A 17,853-nucleotide genomic window follows, 5' to 3' on the forward strand; every position below is an offset into this window, starting at 1 on the left:
GATCCCCATAGACTATGGTGAGCGTTGAAGTCTCCCGTTATAATAAATGACTTGGGGATAAGGTTAATTATGTTGTCAAGTTCTTTTTTGTTAACTATCTGATTTGGTGACAGATATTGCTGCAGAGAGTCATTTTTCGAGGTAGGTTAATTTTTATAGCTATTGCTTCAAGACTTGTGTTAAGTTGAATTTTTGAGTATTTTATTCCATGTTTGATTGCAATAGCAACTCCACCTTGTCCTGAAGGATGGTGGCAGAATAAGGTATCGCAACCAGGAATTGAGTGTTCGTTTGACCTGTTTGTTCTTGTTTCTTGTAGACTGATTAGAGATGGCTGGTACTCATTAATCAATATCCGTAATTCTGCGTCTTGTTTTCTGACGCCATTACAATTCCATTGAATAATTTTGGTTGATTTTCGGCTTGCTGTTGGATCCATTCTAGTTGTTTTGATGACGATTATTGGGCTTAGGGTTGCATCTCATCATCGCCACCCTCTTGAGAGCTGACATCCGATTCTGAGTTAACGTACTCAACCGTTTCACATTTTTTCATCTTATCGTTACCTTTCTTTTTTCTTGGGGGAGATTCGATGGGATTGCCTTGGCTCCTGGTGTGTTTTCCTGATGGTTTGTATCCGTAGAGTTTCAGTGTGTTCTCCAGTTTGGAATAATTCTCTTTGAGAATTGCGAGCCCCTTTTCTGCCGTTTTTCTTTTTTGTTTTTCTTCTCTGTGGGCATTAACTGCCTGTTCAAACTGGCTTTGCATTTCCATGAGCTTATTTTATTTTTGTTCGAACTGTTTCTGCAGATCTAACCTTAGTGCTTCCGCGTAGGATTTCTTTTCTTCATTTAATTGTTTGATCTTCTCATCAAATTGTTGGGTTAACGCACTTTTAATGGAATCTGAAAAGTTAATATTTCTGTCCACTTTCACTTTGGTGATAGCTGCTTCTTTCTTGAATGCTGGGCACCCTTTGAAGAATGCTCCATGAGAATCACCACAGCTAACACATTTTTCTGCATTTTCCCAGATTTCATGGAATGCCTCACCGCATTTGTTACACTTTTTTTTTTCACTGTTACAGTGTTTTCCGATATGCCCGAACTTATAGCACACGAACCACCTCAAAGGGTTCGAATACCACGGTCTTGTTTCCAACAGAATGTACCCAATTTTTACTTCTTTAGGTGGAACCGTACCCTTGACAGTGAGGACAAAAATTCCAGTGGGAGTTTTGTTCTCATCGCGTCCATTCATAATCTGCCAAACTTCAGTTATTCGATAGGTCTTCGAGTAAGTCTTGGTCACTGTAAAGCTTTATGGCCTGGCAAAAAACCACTACTTTGCACGAGTTAAGAGTTTTGTGCTCGTACAGTTTGGTGAAAATTCCTTGAGCCAGCTTTTCGATTTTAGCCAGGTTTCTGGCCTGGCTTTCACTTTTAACGTGGACGAGAATTTTCCCGTCTTTCGTTTTTTTTTTGCGCTTGCTACTTCCCCGCAGTAAGCTTTAATTGTTTTATCGACGAGAATCGGAGAGAATCCGTGGAAGGATTTGTCCTCCTCTCCCCTTTCCATAACTAAAATCTTTCCACCACCTCCACCAGAGGTTTACTAGAATTATTCATCTGGTAAATTTAAGCCACTGCGTTAGGTGAACAAATTGCACACCGGGGGTATTTAATTGAACACAAGCGAATTAAAAACAGCGACTGTACTGAACCGTGGTCAAGCTAATACTGAGCCCTATTGTTGCGGTACGTTAGCAGCGTTAGAAGCCTGTTGTTGTGTATGGAGGTCTCCATACACAACAATATGCTTCTAACGCTGCTAACGTACCGCAACAATAGGGCTGTTTCCCCTTCTTTAAAAAAGTTCTCGCATTTTTTTTAATGCATGGAACATTGTTGATGTTCTCTAATCAACTTAGCTAAATTTTTGAATATTTTCAGATCAAGACATTTCCTTGATATAACACGAATGAAATACTCTCACATTTTCCTGATGTTCACATAATTTTTATTGCGTTCTAGAAATTTTCTCTTAGCAAATCGAACTTTCCGGAAGATCCCAAAAAATTTCTTGAAACTTCTTTAAGGTTTCTGTAATTTTTTTTACCTTTCTTTTAATTCACTGATCTGTCTTGATGTTCTCGGAGCATCCCAAAAGGTCTCAATTCTAATAGAGATATCGGTTCTACTTTAAAATAAATGGAACTCTCGTGAATACCTTTAGACTTCCCTGGAATTCTCTGGATTTCTGTGAAGTTCCTGAAATATTTCAGAAGTTTTCATAAATTTTATGAAAGTATATTTACTGAATCTCTTGGAACATCTTAAGGGTTCTCAATTTCTTTTCAGCACATCATGGATTTACTCTGAATGTGTCTAAACTCACGCCTGTAGATTTTTAAACCATTCCAATAGTCTGGGCTCAAGTTTCGGCGAACTCCTCTTAAGATCTTTGGAATTCCCCAAAGATCTCTAGATCTAGTTTTTCTGAGATAAATAGAACTTCTTAAAAGTTACCACAATTTTGCTAGTTCGAAACTTCAATACATTAAAAATTTTGCGATCTTAGACTTACTTAAATGAAGTAAGTGTTCAATTTCAACATTTAATTGATTTTATAGTAAAACTGATTGTCATGTCTTAAAACGTTTGCGTTAATTGCTATTGTTGTCGTTTTACAAAAAAAAAAAAACATATTTTTAACGCATTTCATAAATAGCTTTCGATCACTCGCAGCATGGGATGTACTCCATTTGGTTTTCAAATTAGCCAACATTAATTTCACCGGCGGGAAACCTATCGACGCTAGACCTGTTCCTGTGAAATACCAGCTTTTCCAAACCGGTAGCCTTGAACGAACGCAGCTCCGACCACCAACCGGTAGTGGCTGAACAGGGCTACAACGTGGCACCTGCTCCAAGCCTGCGCAAGGACTACCACCGCGTAAACTAGGCCCAGTTGGAACGCGTGGTAGACATCAGGGCGTCACAATATCAGCTTCAATCGACCAAATCGATGCGACGAAGAGACTGCTGGCTTTCTTTTTCTGTTAAAGTCGAACAGCTTCGCAGCATTCTAGAACCTCAGTCGGCGTGCACAAACAAATATTCAATCGCTTGTCTCTCTTTCTCCCGTCGCTCCATTGGTCTTCCTTTCAAGCTTCGTCGAAATGGATGAGCGAAAGAGCGCTCGACTTTGATAGTTTTCTCTTTCATGAAACACATCAACAGAGGTTTCATGACGTATATGACGGAAAATGAAATAACACATTTAAAGCATTTCTCACGTCAAAACACTTGAAGATTACACGTCATATTTCTAATTTATCTTCCATCCATATATCTATCTAAAAAAAATGATCGAAAACGGGACATAACGCATTTTAAACAAATTGAAAGAGCGGTGATAGAGTGTTCGTGAAAGGGGATTGAAAGCCATAATGAAGTTCGTTTAACTAGAAAATCGACGTTATTTACATTGAAAGCGATGAGCAAAGCAACGACGAGAAGTTCCACAGCCAGCCTTTCCTTCCAAGCGTCCTTCTTTTTTATTTTCGTTTCTTGCTGATAGTCTAGCTAGGCGTTATAGAAATGAAGCGTCGAACACGTATGTATGAGAGAAACAAAACACGAGTTCATTTTAGAGCTTCGAAATTGTAGAGCCCTGGTAGCCATACACATCATCGACAACCTGCCGCTTGACACCGTGAAGGATATCGACCGAGGGACTCCACCAAGCCATAACCGTGACTGACAAGGCGTGCGTCCGATGAGTTCCTGTGAAGGGCAAGTTTATTGCTATTGATTCCCACACCCAACTCTTGATTCGCCTGAGAAATGTTCGTAGACGCAGTTCCAAAGAACCGGAGCTCTAGCGAGGAAACGTGAAATGGCCGATCTGACCAAGAAGATTGCTTCCAGAATGGTCTCACTCCGGAACGAAAGTTTCGGGGGCGGCTCGTTCTGGAATCTAAATCTGGACGACCGCTCCAGACTATTCTGGAAGGTAGCCAAGGTCTTGAAAACTCATCCCAAACCAATTCCACCACTCAAAGATGAAAATGTTGACGACCGGCTCTTAACCACCCGTCAGGAGAAAGCAAATACGATTGGTGAGCATAATGCCAAATCACACTCGCTTGGCTCCAACATCCAAAGCCCGCACGAAGAACAGGTTGAGCAATGCGTACTCAACATTTATTCCTTCCCTTGTGCTATCCGTCCAGAGGATAGAATCGCAGTGGACTCAGCGCTGAAATGCACCAAAAACATGAAGGCCCCTGGGTTCGACGGAATATTCAATTGAAACATCTCAGCATGAAGGTTCACTCTCTGCTGGCTGCTGTCTTCAACAGATGCTTGGAACTGCACTACGTTCCAAGTATTTGGAAGACAGCGAAAATCATACCTATCTGCAAACCCGGAAAGCATCCAACATTGCCTTCAAGCTACAGGCCAATCAGCCTCCTTTCAGTGCTGAGCAAATTGTTCGAGAAACTTATTCTCAATCGTTTGCTCAAGTTTGTCGAGGAACACAACATTCTCCTTCCGGAACAGTTTGGATTCAGGAAGGGGCACTCCACAAATCACCAGCTAGTACGGGTGATGATTAACATCCGAAGTAACAAGGCTGTATCCAAGTCTACAGCCATGGCATTGTTAGACGTTGAGAAAGCGTTTGACAATGTTTGGCATGACGGACTTGTGTACAAGCTTTGTCGCTTCAACTTTCCTTCACATCTGGTTAAAGTCACCCGTAACTACCTCCAGCAAAGGTCGTTTAAGGTATCGTTGAATGGTTGTCTTTCAGACACGTTTTCCATCCCAGCAGGAGTCCCGCAAGGCAGTCTGCTGGACCCCTTGCTATACAGCATTTACACTTCCGACATTCCTCCCCTCGGTGACGGTTGCGTGTTTTTCCTGTTCGCAGATGATACCGCAATAGCCGTCAAAGGAAGGATGCCTCGAGAAATAACGAACAAACTTCAAAAATGCCTTAACGCCTTTGCTGATTATGCCACCACGTGGAAAATCAAAATCAATGCCTCCAAAACACAAACAATCTTGTTCCTCCATCGACAATCGCCCAAACTGAAACCGGCTCCATCTTGTACTGTAATCATGGATGGCACAAGGGTTGAGTGGTCTGCAGAAGTAGCCTATCTCGGGATGTTGTTCGATGAAAAGCTCCTCTTCCGTTCGCATGTAGAGAAAACTGTAGTCAAGTGTTCCGCCTTCGTTAGGTGTCTGTATCCGCTGATCCCGCCTCTCAAGGGTGAACAAACTGGCTGTCTCCATACAAATTATAGCACCTGCGATCTTCTATGCAGGTGTGGGGATCATGTGCAAAGACTCAAAGGAACAAAATCCAGGTCGCTCAGAATAGGGTGCTGAGGATGGTTCTTGATCGTCCCTTTGACACAAGAATTTCCGATCTCCATCGGTAAACGTTTCTAAATTAGATTTCAAAATTGATGACATTAAAATTAGGTTTGTGCAGAAATGCAACTCATCAGAACATGCTTTGAAAAGCAATTTGTACATAGTAGGTTGGGTGTATATAGTAGTTGTAGGTTAGTTGTAGTTGTAAATAGTAGTTATAAGTAGTCTCCTTTTTCGAATTCAAAACGAACCAATCCCACCAAAGTGGTCATACTCATGCCTAGTAGGACTAGGAACTGTAAATAATCATTAAAATTTCAAATGTACTAAAGCTGAAAAGTCGCATCAGTGTCATTTTATAATTCATACATGTTAACCAAACAAACACAAATACATTTTTTTTAAACGGGGAGAAATTAGAATTTAAGTGTAAAAGTAAAACCACGCTGCTTTAACTGGTTCAGACAAAAGTGCAGCACAACTGAAAGATTAAGGAAGGTGACCTCGGCCTAACTTAACGAAAGTTCGATTTTCCCGTGAACTTCTTCGAACTAGATCGGCAATGGCAGAGATTATTCCGATCGCTGGTCTTTCGTTCAAAGTCGGATGTAGCTACAACTCTCTCTTTTCCGAACTTTCCCAAAGATTTCACTGGATTCGGCCTTGGGAGAAATTGCAATTCATTCTCATTTTCCATTAAATCTATCTGAAGTTACACATAATTTGTTTTGCGTTTATTGTTCACAGAGGATACTGCAGTGTAAAACATGTCTGGTACCTCTATATAAGCATTTAGATTAATATTACAAGAACCTCATTTTTTTCATATTTTACAAAAAAATGCATATTCTGCACACAAAATACTTTCTAAGCCCCGCCCCTGACAGGATTTTCAGCATGTTTTATGAATGGGGTGGGTCAGAAAGTACCTTTTGTGCAGAATATGTAAAACATGTAATCTGAATACACATTTAAAGATCCCACAGGTTTTTTGCAATGTCAGGTAGTCTATTTTGAAGTCTGTGAAAGGGGAATCACAAATCATGTGTCATCAAAATACATGGCATGTTGAGAGATTGAGCTCATGAGAGATTATTTTCTCTCTCAAATTTGATTTTTTAGGCTCTAATGAGTAAAGTGTGGGGTTGTGTACAAGACACGACCGCATGGTTGACGTAGACTACGTTAAGCTGTTTAGTGACATTCATGTGCATTTTTCTTGATATTGATTTGAAATACAGAACAAGTAACCTTTCGTTAGTGGCACCACTGGTGTATTGGTAAGCATGATTGCCTCTCACTAAAAAAGGCCTGGGTTCAATCCCAAGGATCTTGTGAGGCATACAATCTCTGATCTCGCGAAGTAAAGTCGTTGGTTCATGAGTTGATGGGTCCAGGTGTGGGAGCTGCCTCTCTGGCGTCGGTAGCATTGGTACTCAGTACGGAAAACAAAAAAAAAAGCAACCTTTGATTTCGGTCCTGTGTTCATATTTTGGATTTCATACTTAGTAAAACTTGGTTAAATTCAGGACCTCATAAAAATGCGAATACATATTCTATTACATTTGGTTCCTAAAGTTCAATCAGATATGAAGGTAGGGCTTTCTTCAGGTGATTCCTTGAAGCGTCCGCAATGGCCGCCATGATGGCTGATATGCCCTGTCACTTGGACACTGTTGGTAACGCTAAAAAATGCACATTTCGTAATTGATCGCTAATATCTTGATTAGCCATAAGCCCCTCCAATCAATTATCGGTCACCACCGAATAAGAAACCGTTGAGATGACCCCTAGGCTTTATAGACGGCCCAATACAACTTAATTTTTTTCGGCCGAAGCATACGGTACTGGTCGCTTTTGACGAAAAATCGACTTGACACCAGGTTTGAGCGTGAACGACACCTTTTTCTTGATACAGAGTCCATAGATATTCGATAAATACGTTGTTGTACTTCTCCTTGAAATGGTTCTCCAAATCTACCTACTTTGGATATGACTTCATGGAATCTTGGTTGCACACCGCGTTAAACGACGCGTCCCATAGTCCAAAGAGCTCGATCCACTCAGTTCCAAATAGATTCAGATCGTTTGCTCTGGAGACGAAACACCTTCCTCGCTTGACAATGTATTTAAGCGTGATGATAGGTCTTATCTTAATACTATAATTAAATGATGATTAAATGACGTTATGCACATAAAAATCGTAATTTCTGAGAATTGAAAAAAAATCTTGAAAAAATTGTGCATCTTACATTGGACCCCAATAAATGTGTAAACATTGTTAAAGGGTTGGGTTACACTACATTTTATTGCTTAAGAAATATTTGTTCTGCTATGACTATGAAAAATCGCCTTTTTTTCGAAAATCACTTCGGGGCTTCCTCTACATCACGTTTTTCAGAGTAGCCGCCATACAAAAACCTTTTAACATCCTCCTTGGCTATCATTTGCACAGTGTTATCATTCTACGAGGTTAGGCAATTTTATGATATTCATATTTAAATTTGCCTCAGTATTATGGTTCTTTAGTTCGATACCGACCTGACGAGTTGTGAAGAGTTGACTATTATATCAAATAAAAACTGTTATGGGAAAAATACGCCAGCCGGCCCAGAGCTGAGTGTAGCAATTATTTTCACTCATTGCTGGTCGCTTGCTGGTTGGATTAGTGTCCTTTCTGAACGAAACAACTACAGGAGAAAAACTAACGGGACATCATGAAAAATGGAAACCATTTCTCGAAGTCCTTTCCAAATGCCACCACAACGACAAACCTTCCGGTGGACGCAGCTTCATCCGCATTTTTTCCCAAGTAAAAGTTTTGAGGTTCGTTTTTCGGGTTCCTTTGTCCGTTCTGTTTTTCTTGCTGTCCCACAATTCGGTTTGTGGTTAATGTCACACACTACTGTTTCAAGAATGCTTGGAAAATGTAGCGTAGATTCTGTCTGTCTCCACGCGCAAAAAAACGGGGTGGACAAAATTAATTACCAACCCGTAGCAGGTAGTACTTGTGACGGATGTTTTTCGCTTCTTACGCCGTGCTTTTGGTTGCACGGTTCGGGACACAGAAGACGTGAGATTCAAAATGCACTTGCTGTTTTCAAAATATTGGATCAAATTTCGACCTATTCTATTTTATAAAACCAAAAAAAAAAACAGGAAGATCCAATCGGAATAGATTTTTAATGATGTAGGATGAAGATATATGTTGAAGCTTGTAGAAAACCCTGCTAAAGATCATCGAACCTTCTGTGCATTTATTCTCCGAATGAGAACTAGGTTCTCAGCCACAACATATGCCACTTGCAGGCGCATTCTCTCATCATGTTTCAGGGGCTTGTTTCGACTAGAAAAGAGTGAGTTCCAAAACTCCTTAACTAATGCGACCATCGAACCCCTTCAAATCATCAAATTTCCCGGCTAATGACAAATTGACTAATGAGGCATAATGTCCATTCCACTTCGATGCAAACATCCTAAGTATTTTTTGATTTTGCTCTTATAAAAGTTACTGTGGGATCAAAGTAAAATGAAGGAATTTGCATGCCAAAATAAATTTCGTCCCTAATGCCAATGTAGCAATATAAGCGAATTTTATTGATATGCGTCTTTCATCAAACAACAGCGTTCAGTGCGTGAATCTAATATTACATAAGTTCCATCATAAGGAAGCCATTACCCGGAAATTTCCCTGACTCGTTCCCAAACCAACGCAACGGGTCTAAGTTTCCAATGTTTTAATAAAATCCAATATCTCCGATGAAAATAACATCAATATGGCACTTCTTGGAAATGGCTTTTTCCAACATGCTGTTCCGCACCCGGAAAGAATGCCAACCGTAGAGTATGCATGTGTAGTTCAACTTGACAAACATTCAGAAGCAACAGGTTTTTTGACTTAGGACTACGTCTGTGATTTCTATATGGGGGTAAGCTTTGTGAAAACCGAATATTCAACATGTAACGAAATTATGAAAGATTTTGAACGTTAATAACTCAGCTGCCCATGGATCAATTTCAATAATTTTATCACTAATCGATCAGAAATATTTCTGCACATCTGTTTAATTTAAGACTTTATCATTTTTCAAAATGTCACTATTGATAAGTGCACGAATGTGCAACTGTTGCTATGATAATTAAAATTATCGGATCGAAAGACCCGGGTTGGCTAAAACGCACTTCAACACCTTGCTGACGATCCCTGATTCCAGTTTTTTCGTAGGTCTGCTGATTCCTTTCTACACTCAGGGTTTCCTTGAGCACTCGACAAACTGTTGTTTTCGGCATCTTCAGCACTTTAGCCAGCGTGGTACCGGACCAATCCGGATTTTACCGATGAATGTGCACAAATTTTTTTCATCTTTTGAGTTCCATTTGACGTTATTTCTGAACGCGATCGACTACTTCAGGATTATCTCCAAGTTAGCCATGCAAAGTTCGCACAGGAAGGGGAATAGAGGATTTCCCATTGGGACTCCTTTCGTCTGCTTTTAGAAGTTCCCTCGGAAAGCGAAGTAGTTCTCTTCCATAAAAAGGTCTGGTCAGGGTAACTTTCCAAATTATATTCCGTAGCTTGATCCATAATAATCCATGAATATGGACAAATTTACGTACCTTAGAGAGGGAAAGTTACGAGTCGCTTAATCGTCTTATCAGCGACATCGAATAAAACCTGCTGATGTTGGAGAAGGTTTCTGGAAGATTCTGGACAACACGCCCGAAACTTTTATTTGGGAGTGAGTCCATTCTGGAAGCAATCTGCCTGTTCAGATCGGCCATTTCACGTTTTTGGTCCAGATCTCCAGTTCTCTGAAACTGGCGTCAACGCACATTTCTCAATCGAATCAGTAATTGTATGTGGGAATCAATAGCAACAAACTTACCCCTGACAGGAACTTGTCAAACACATGTCTCGTCAGCCATGGATATGTCCTATTGGAGTCCTTCCAGCGCCCGGTTGACGTCATCTACGGTGTCAAACTGCACCCAGTTGACGTGGTGGTAGTCTTTGCGCTGGCTTGGAGCTGGAGCCACGTTAATGACTTCAACTACCACCGGTTGTGGTGTCGGAACTGAGATCGTTGTGCACCTCCGGCTTGGATAGTCCGATGTTCGACAGGAAAAAGTCCAGTGTGGAGGGATTTCCTGCCGGAGAGATGAATGTTGGTTGGACCGGAAACTGCACAGTGTTCAGCCCATGTTGAGAGTTGTCGAACATCCGTTCCGGTTCCGCTGGTAGTTCCGCCAAGCTTCATGACGAGCATTCAGGTCGCCCCCAACGATGAATCGGGATTTAGTACGTGTGATGGCGGTCAGGTCATTCTTCAATTTTCTTACTAATCCGTTGTTGGTGGCACACGGCCGAGGGCAGTAAACAGCGATGAACCGGACATTTCCAGTTGGTGATTCGACCTCCACACTCTTAGCTTCGATAATAGAAGTGCGGATGTGAGGCAGGGTGTAGAACTTAATTCCTTTCACGAGGACGACCGCAACACGCCCCCCCCCCCTCCATTGTGATCAAGCCGGATAATGTTGTGGTCAGACAGCCAGAAGTTGTCGCCGGACTTGAGATCGGCCTCGGTTAGAAGGCCCACGTCGATGCTGTGCTTGCAATCATTCCAGGTGATGTTAGTTAGCGGTTTAGACTCCATACTGGATGATGAACTTACCGAGGACTTGGATCTGCTCGGGCTTATTGCAGAGCACCGGTCATGTTGACGAAGATTTCCATTAGTTCATCTGCTGGGAACAGATCGGGGTTGTTGCTTTCCGCTTGTGGTTATCTCCAGAATCCAGGGGTGGAGATCTTTGTCCAGCAGAACCACCGGAAGCTTCTTGAGGGGGGGGGGGGGCGGTTTGCCACATGCTTTCGGATGCGTTTGAAGTCCTCGCGTTTGGAGCACTGTCTGTTGGAGCCTTGATTCGCACCACCACAGTCTGCAATGGCGTGTTCCTGACCGCAGTTGCTGCAGCGTGGCTTGATGTTACAGTTGCGGGTACCGTGTCCAAAGATGAGGCACCGCTGGCACTGCGTTACGTCACGATGGCCACCACAGTATAGTGGCTTGCAGCGCATTAAGCGTCACCTCACCGTCCCTTTCTGGAAGTGCACCAGGAAAAGGCAATCCAGGTACGTCTTCAAGTTTTCGTCTCTGCTCGTCATGCCAGCGATTGGGGCCAGCTTGTACCGGTCCTTGATTCCGGCTTCCACCATCTTGGGGTCGAAGTTTGGTAAAACCCTAGTAGGAGAGACTTACAATGCTTATCTAAAAGCAAAAACATAGGTACCTTCCGGATTTTTCAGTGATAGGCAGTGACGTCACATATAAATATTGATCTGTCATCAAACAGATTGATTGAGTTACATCAATATTTAGATGCAGATATCTGTATATACAGATTATTATTTTTAATATACAGATTTTTCAGATTTTTCAGATTTTGTAAATATGCGGAACACATTTTAAACACTGGATTATATTTATTCATTCCGAGAGATAATAATTTTTTCGTATTGAGCACCAAATTCGTTAATTTAGAATGGACTTCTGGTGTTCAGATGTTTTGATTTCTGATTGATCGTTAGAAAGGATGTTAGTTTTTCTTTCTTATTGATTTCTTTAAAATGGTGACATGTACTAAAGTAAATTCAATTTTTTAATCGGTTGAATCAGTAAATATGCCGTTTTATCAACCCACAAACTGATTGATTATAGTTTAAAAAGTGATCAGTCAACTACTTACCGACCAATCAACTCATGGACTGGGGAACAAAATAAATTGTGGAACGTTTGGTAAATTTTATTTCTTCAATAATAGGTAGCCGTCTTCATCCTCTAAAAGTAAAATATCTTTTTAGAATGTCTATTGAACCACATTCAAGTTACAAGTAATTCCTTATCAAATTCAAAATATGTTTATGCCTTCCAATAAAATAATCACGTTAAGGTATTGGATTTCTTATTTGTATATAATTAGAACAACTGGCATATATGCCTCCGCTTACGACTGCGGCTCAAGTTCGAATGATTCATATTTTATTTAGCCTCTGAGAAGAGAGCCTTTTAGAACTTGATAATTTAATTATAGCTAATACACTTTAAATTAAAACTGCTAGAATGATACAAATATAATCTGTATTCAAGTTACTGCAGTCGGTGATATTCTTGAGCATCCTCCACCCACCCCATTCCAACTGCAGTCTGTGTATTTGCCGCTGGACAGAGATTGTCTTGTTTTAAAAAGTAATTTAATCGCAACATCGAAACAACCCATCTCCAGAAGCAATAAAAAGTGTTTGCTTTTTACAACCGAGAATAAAATCAATTTCCCATTAAATTCAAGTCCAAGAAAAACAATCAGCGAACTTTGTCCCTTCCCGAACGCAAAAAGTTGTTGCCTTTAGTGGCAGTTTAAGTTGCTTCCATCGGGTTTTTTTTCTCCCCGGACGATCAGACCGACTCAATTTCATCAACAATAGATTTGCTGAAAAGTGAGTTGAATATTTCCGGCATCAAGGTTTCAAATAATCATTTCAGCTAACACGTGTTTTTTCTCTTTATTATGAAATAATTAGATGCTATGATCATATTTTGAATTGGTAAGATACAAGAAGAGGTTGCAAAGAATGTGTTTGACATATTAAACCTGTTTATTTCACTTCATGAGAGTCACACACATGTGACTCATAGAGGGCAAAATCTACAGGTTTTATATTTAGTTAGTTTAGTTACAAGTAAAACATGTCATCATACCATCTTTTGGTTTTATTATTCCAAAAAACATTATTTTAGCTGAAATGAGTATTTGCAACCTTGTCCGGCATTTCCAGAAAATCAAACTCCTCGAATATGAGGAAAACCGATAGAGGTGTCACTCAGGCTATTAGTATCATCCTAAACTGAGTAAATTTTTCGTGGATTTTCCTCATATTAAAGAAGTCTCGAAAAGCTCGGAAATTTAACTCACTTTTGAGTAAATTGACTTTTGACGACATTGAGACCTTCTGATCGTCCGAGTGTCATAGAAGATAAAAGGAAAAGACGCGCGAGAAAGGAAACCTACAAGTAGGACGATTTAGGGGACCAATGCACCCCGGGCAAAACACCCGATGTGATTTTCATATCTAAATTTTTGAGCATGAGCATGATTGACCGCCCACGGTTGCTACTCTGTTATTGTCAGACCAGCTGTAATTACACAGTGAACCAATAAACGATGCTTGAGACTAGCAATCATCCTCAATGTGTAAAAACTGGTTATCTCAAATTAGGCAATACCAGCGCCAGCCGCGCCTAAACGTAGGTCACGAAAGGAATGGGTAGGAATGTGTTGACGTGACACTCGCTTTGATGGAAGCCGGGGGTGTTGGGTAATAGGGTTGGGTTTGCAGCTGGGTTCGTATTAGCAAACGATAAGCTGATGTCCTAACGATCATATAACGCGAAGAAGCTTGGGATTGAACCCATGGTTTTCTTCTCAGTAAGCAAAAACGTTTGCCACTAGGGAAACGAGTTCCTTTTTAATCATCGAGTTGCTGTTATTACCTTGTAGTCATGTTAACAAATAAAACCATTGTAGAATTTTGAATGTGGATGGACTTGATATTAGACTCATGATGTTCTGCTCAGTAAGCAAAAAAGGTTGCTCTAAGGCCACCAAACCCCTCATATCACATTATATCGTTACTCAAGTTGTTATAACTATTCAAACCCGGAACCGTCGACAACGAAAAGTTTTACAAAATACACGATTAACTAGCGATCTTACCATACATTTTTAATATGAAAGGACCTGGGTCCGCATTTTTCTGCTCAGTCAGTAAGCAACTGCAACCGACGATCTTTCAAATCCGAAAACTAAAAGCTGCGAAAGAGTACTTAGGCCTTCATTAAGTTCCACTTTCACGCGACGTTCAATGTTTCGATTTGCTCTTTACGCATTGTTCAGGCTATCATAACAAGCTATGACCGGCGTGACGATTGTTTAAGCCCTGGTTAAACAAGCTATTCAAAAATTACGTCCTCGAATTTCACTTCGTATGTTATGAACAACAGAAATGCGCGATAATTCATATAGTTTCAGCGGTTGATAGTTAATTTTAAATATACTAACGGTACTGCCTACGGCGATTTCGACGGCGAATACGAGGATGATAACAGCGAATTTGTAACTTACCATTTGTCTAGGATATAACACCTTTGCCCGGCACCTCCACTTGAGCTTAATGTCTGCTTGAATGGTTTATTGGGTCAAGTTGGGACATATCATCGGGAAAAGTTCCTCCGAGACAATTGGCACCGTTAGTTTATTTGGAATGCATTCTGGTCCTTCTCACCCGCATTTGGATTGTTTGCCTGACTGGCGACGTCGACTTATTCCGTGGTGATGAAAAATTGTCACGGAGCAAATACTCAAAGACACACAAACGTGTTCCATTGCAGCGTCTGATCTCCAGCGCCGAAAGGTGATTAATTTTAAAGTACAATGGAGCAGTTTTATGCCGCGTGAGAGTTACGACGAACGTGAACCCATTACGCGTGAAACATCAGCCAAATTATGTTTCGCTCCTGGGTTAGGATGCCATTATTGTGGATATACCACTTTGTCGAAGATAGACTGGCTGGCTAATGTAAACACACTGTGCTGGGGCAAAAGTCCCATTAACACTAATATTGCATGAGCTTGAACGAGTACGTGGGAGGCGTTGCGACGGCAATGATCGAGATTATGTTCCTGTTTTGGATCATGAATGTATGCATATCCTCGGGGCTCGTCGTGGCACCAGCGAAAGGTAATAAATATCCAGTGGCACGGTGCCCGCGCCTTCACCGGAAAGACGACATGAATCACAAATTCATGAGATAGGATTGCCTGCCTGAACTTTACCACCTGGAAAAAGGGAAATGACACTTCCTGGGTGTCAGCGTTTTTCAATGAATGTCAACTCTATCTAAACACAAATTTCCACCCGAAAACAGCAGGTGTTAAAATATTCGAAACCATCCATTTATCTCAAAGGCTGCAAAGAATGCTGAAATTAATGCCCTTCGGAGATCGAATCTCATTCCTGGCAAAGTCCGGAAAACTACAAAGACGATCTCCGGGCGCACATGACTAATGGCTGTGCTCCGTCATGGTTTATTGCCACACGGTTCGCATAAATTTGAGCGATGGTGGCGAGATAGTTTTTTATGATAATGAGCGAACGACCTGCTCGTGGGACGTAGGAAGCACATTTATCACCTTCATGTTTGGATCTTTTGGGTGGTGCCTGTTAGGGATAAGGAAAATGTTTTGCTTTGCTAGCATCCGGGGCAGGATTTTGTTCGTAGCTTAGCTTGTTTGGAATAAATCTTGTTTCATTAGTTTTGGCTGATCCTCGCTGGGAGCGGACATTTTCCATTTCAATTAAATTCAATTGCTGTGGGATGAGCTTTGCATTTGTTGGTATGTAAATTAGTACTTATCATCTTCCTTGGCATTTCTAATTATTCCTACATCTAAAGCAGCGCTACCAGTCTGTGCAAACGCGTCAAGAAATTGCAAGTTGCTGGACCTGATGCTTGGCTCCGTTCAATCGGATCCACCAATCGACTACAGCCGAATATCTTTTATCCCAAGCCGAAGGATCACTACATTTGAACACTTCAAACTGGTTCTACATAGGACGGGATTAGTTTATGTTGATCCCCCTCAAGCGAACCGTTTTTGGTTGGAACTACAATGCAACAATAGCACGGATGCTTCCTGTGGATCTGATTTTATCTGATCTGATTCTCATAAATTTGACAGTTTTCTCCACGCATCCCATTTTTTGTGTCTTTGAATTCATCATTGAACGCCAAATGGATTGTCTGCACATTTTTGAGCATGTGATGGAACATTACTGTAAATCATATATGTTAAAACATTATATTATATACTGGGTTGGGGGGCAGCCTAAGGGAATCAAAGGATTTGTTGACTGGACGAGGGTTCGTGAATTTGCCAGTCCCTTGTCACGTGATTACAGGTGTCCATCTGGTCGTTTTGTCAAAAGGTCTTCACTGAAACTGGATCACCCTGCTGCAATAAACCATCAGGCAGAACTTTGCAACCGCTAAAGAATCTGCAGACATTGGTTATCCTTGCATTGATGGTGGGTTCCATTCACATCATCACATCACATCACACAACTACAGCTAAAACAGCGGTACTTGCTTTTTCTCATCACTTAAAATACGTTGTAAATGAGCAAACACTTACCTTTTTTCGGAACACAAATAATGGTAAAAAGTATCCCTCCATATCCCACCATATGAGTAAACCCATCATCCTGAATCATTCATCATCAGTGTAGCACGTGCAAGCGCGAGCGATCCAGACAAGGTAACGACTTTCGATTAACGTACAGCCGGCAAATGGGAGAAAAGAAAACCAACATACATCCCAACCAACCAACCAACGAAAACCAAAACTTCTCCACTTTTGCTGCTTGCCCTAATCGACTGATAAGAAATTCAATATCCTGTCCGACGGAAGTGCTACTCCTTATTTCTTGTAGGCTTTTACGCTTCAATAGCGAGCGTTGCCGACTCTCAACTTAGTGTTTCAGATGCCCTTACACAGTAATTAATTGTGAGTTTTCTATGCCAAACAATGCATAAATATGTTTATTTTATGGCAAGCATTATGATACCACAATTTGGAACTTGAAAGTTGATCGATCTGACAAAGAATGTATAACATGCAAAGTGTTTTTGTGTTACTTCATACGCGAGGTTTGTGATTTTCAGAGTTGGTTGGAAATCCTATTTAACATGAAGCTTTAGTGTGATAATTTATTAGTTAGAGAATGGTCTTAGAAGAGGGTAGGTAGATAGTTCCGCTAGAGTACGGCAGTTTTGAAAATTGAATAGTAGTTGAAAATGAGCGAGGGGCCAATAATGCGATAGTACAAAGTCAAACGCACACTCTTTGTCTAGCTCGTACGATGTACGCGGAGATTTGAAGTATGTCTTCAAATCTACAGACAAAAAGTGTTCGCTTGACTTTGCTCAAATACTGCCTGCGGATGTGGAATAGTTCTAGCGACGTTTTCATCACTATCTAAAGCCCCACGTGCCGAAAGCATTTCCAGTCGATGGTGTGTTATAATGCAATTCTTCTTCACCCAACTATTGTGTTGCTCCTCTCGTCATGACCAACGTAGTCATCTCAGAGAGAAAACGGTAGGGTGGTTGTAGCAGGCTGTACCATCATCAGCATTGTTAACGGCTACTCCCGCCTTGAATTGTTACATTCAAAGTGTTTTTGTCTTGTACTGTCGCATTAATGGCCCTTCGCTCATTTTCAACTTCTATTCAATTTTCATACTGCCGTACTCTGACGGAACTATCTACCTACCCTCTTCTAGCTAATAAATTATCACACTAAAACTTCATGTTAGATAGCATTTCCAACCAGCTCTAAAA

The 17,853-nt window shown here is 41.0% G+C and overlaps 1 pseudogene; it reads right to left on the reverse strand.

The window, feature by feature from the left end:
- Positions 1–468: 468 nt before the first annotated feature.
- On the reverse strand, positions 469–8,194 carry LOC135700658 (uncharacterized; annotated as a pseudogene).
- Positions 8,195–17,853: the final 9,659 nt, after the last annotated feature.

Source organism: Ochlerotatus camptorhynchus, unplaced genomic scaffold (assembly GCF_037179485.1).
Source record: "Ochlerotatus camptorhynchus isolate MF236.1 unplaced genomic scaffold, CSIRO-AGI_Acam_v1.1 ptg000140l, whole genome shotgun sequence".
NCBI lineage: Eukaryota > Metazoa > Arthropoda > Insecta > Diptera > Culicidae > Ochlerotatus > Ochlerotatus camptorhynchus.